This window comes from Priapulus caudatus, unplaced genomic scaffold (genome assembly GCF_000485595.1).
Source record: "Priapulus caudatus unplaced genomic scaffold, Priapulus_caudatus-5.0.1 Scaffold592, whole genome shotgun sequence".
NCBI lineage: Eukaryota > Metazoa > Priapulida > Priapulimorpha > Priapulimorphida > Priapulidae > Priapulus > Priapulus caudatus.
In genome coordinates this window covers 191,634-193,966 of record NW_014577653.1, presented here as the reverse complement: position 1 = coordinate 193,966, position 2,333 = coordinate 191,634, and the positions used below count along the sequence as shown (strand labels likewise).

General features: G+C 40.5%; 1 protein-coding gene across 2 annotated transcripts in view; it reads left to right on the top strand.

Moving 5' to 3' along the window:
• Nucleotides 1-582: 582 nt before the first annotated feature.
• The window catches only part of LOC106811934, a 14,119-nt gene continuing 12,368 nt past the window's right edge, over nucleotides 583-2,333 (top strand). For both annotated transcript variants that reach the window (XM_014815678.1, XM_014815677.1), the window contains exon 1: nucleotides 583-722. The gene's annotated coding sequence lies outside the window, so the exon portion shown is untranslated. The remainder of the gene's footprint in view (nucleotides 723-2,333) is intronic.

Genomic DNA, 2,333 nt, shown 5'->3' with positions numbered 1-2,333 from the left:
TCGGAAAACAACAACTTCCGGTTTAGAGCTTCGTTTTCATGTTGCAGGATCGAGCTAGTTAGCGGTGAGTCCCATTTGGAGGTGTTCCCCTGCTTAGATCCTTAGAGACTTTTAGTATGTTCATTTAGAGGTTTATTGTAACTGGTTAATGATGAAAAAGCTTCTTTTGCAATTAGTACCAGGTCGAATCATAAAATGCCTGGACTATAATCATAATGAACTGGTAGTGATTTAATAGTGGTCACGTGTCATGTCCATTGGTTTATTCAAACTCCACGACAGATGGCGCTCTCGCAAATGGGCTCAATCTACGTATCCTGAGTGTACGAAGGTGTACCACTGATCTCTACTATACTAACTATACTAACTATAGTATACTATACTATACTATACTAACTAAGTTAGTATAGTAGAGATCAGTGGGTGCACTGCATGCAGTTTGTGGTTTATTGGCGATTCGAGCTTCCCAGTATTCCCACAATGCACCTGTGGTGGGCGCGCATGATCGCATCCAGCGACACCTAGATGTAGGTGCGTCGAGCTATTTTTAGAAGATCCGTATTTTGCGATATTGCGAAGTTCAACACGGCAAGATGGTGATGGGTTTACGCTGTTCGTGATGTTGTGCTTCTATTACTGTAGTGTCACAGTGTCAAGCGCATTACATTTTAACGGGTGTTTTACACACTTACACACTATCGAATTATTTGATGAAATAATAAGTGAGTACCTACACTTGAGTCATAAGTAACAAATCATAGTAAATAGATCATGTTTGCTTTCCATGTTTTCAAAACTATCTATCCTGGCGGTCGCAATGGTACCTACTACTAGTACGGTACTACTACTAGTGATAGAAATGGTGTATGAGTTTTAGTACTAGTAGAATTCACCACCTTACTATGCTCATGTCATGGTCGGTTCGTTATTTCCTAAATGTCAAGTTGTATTTTGACGACGATGAGATTTGACTGTTATTCGACCTGTCTGTACTGTAGTCTGTAGTGTACAGTTAATAATATTAATATTATAATAATATATTATTAATAATAATAATAATTATTAGGCCCCTATGCTTCTCATGTTTAGGCCTACTCTTATTTTAATTATATTGCTTTGTTGTAGATAAGTGATAATAATAATAATAATAATTATTAGGCCCCTATGCTTCTCATGTTTAGGCCTACTCTTATTTTAATTATATTGCTTTGTTGTAGATAAGTGAGTCTAAACAAGTGTTGTGACTGTAAGCACTAAGTGACTAACTACTAGAAATTCAATGTAAATAAATAGCCGTGTCATTACCTTTGCTCGGTGCAAATCCACTTTAGGCACCTTAGGTATCACGAAGTGATGCACAGGTTTCTGCGTATCATCAATTGATGCACAGAATTTCCGTATATCAAGGAATGATGCAAAAACCTTAACCCTAACCCGAAGTCATAAAGTATAACCTTAGGTATCACGAAGTGTGTTAGGGTTAGGGTTAGAGTTTTTGCCTCATTCCTTGATACATATGTAAAGTCTGTGCATCAGTTGATGATACACAGAAATCTGTGCATCACTTCGTGATACCTAAGGTGCCTAAAGTGGATTTGCACCCCTTTGCTCCACACTAATACAGGGAAAAAAATACACAGGAGCGACGAGCGATTTTGCTCTGGTAAGAACAATAACGGGAGCGATCGCCCGAGAGAAAATTGCTCCCGTGGCCTGATAAATTGAAATGTATACATGTACGTATGTACAGCGAGCGCTACATATACACCGTGCATCCAGCAGCGGCTTAAGCAGGGTTTACACTGACGATTATATGCAGTCAAATTGGCGTTTTTTTTCTTTCTACCAACCTCTCTATATATATATATTCAAAGCTCTTACGTTATCGACCGCGAGGCGGCAAACGTTCCAACATTTGACCCGTAGCGTGGACGCGGGGCGACGCGGATACACATTTTTGCATGTATTACATGCCGCCAGCGTGGCGCCTATACGTGCTCTCCCCCTAGGGTGGAGGGACACACCCCTCATTGCTGTTGTCTGATTGGCCACTTGGCATAAAACCGTCCAACTCGCCTGCTCCGAGTTGGGGAAATTAGAACATGTTCTAATCTTCCGACTTGCTGCTATCGATCGGTTGGACGTGCGACTTTACTTTACTCGACGTTTACACTGGCGATTGTCAGTTGCCAAACTGCCAAGTTCGTACAATTCAGCAACTCAAAATTGTCAGTGTAAACCCAGCTTATGTATCCGCTGCAGCTAGCGCTGGCTAGATCAACCCGCTGACGCATAATAAAATACAATTGATAATAAAAGTTATACAACAGAGT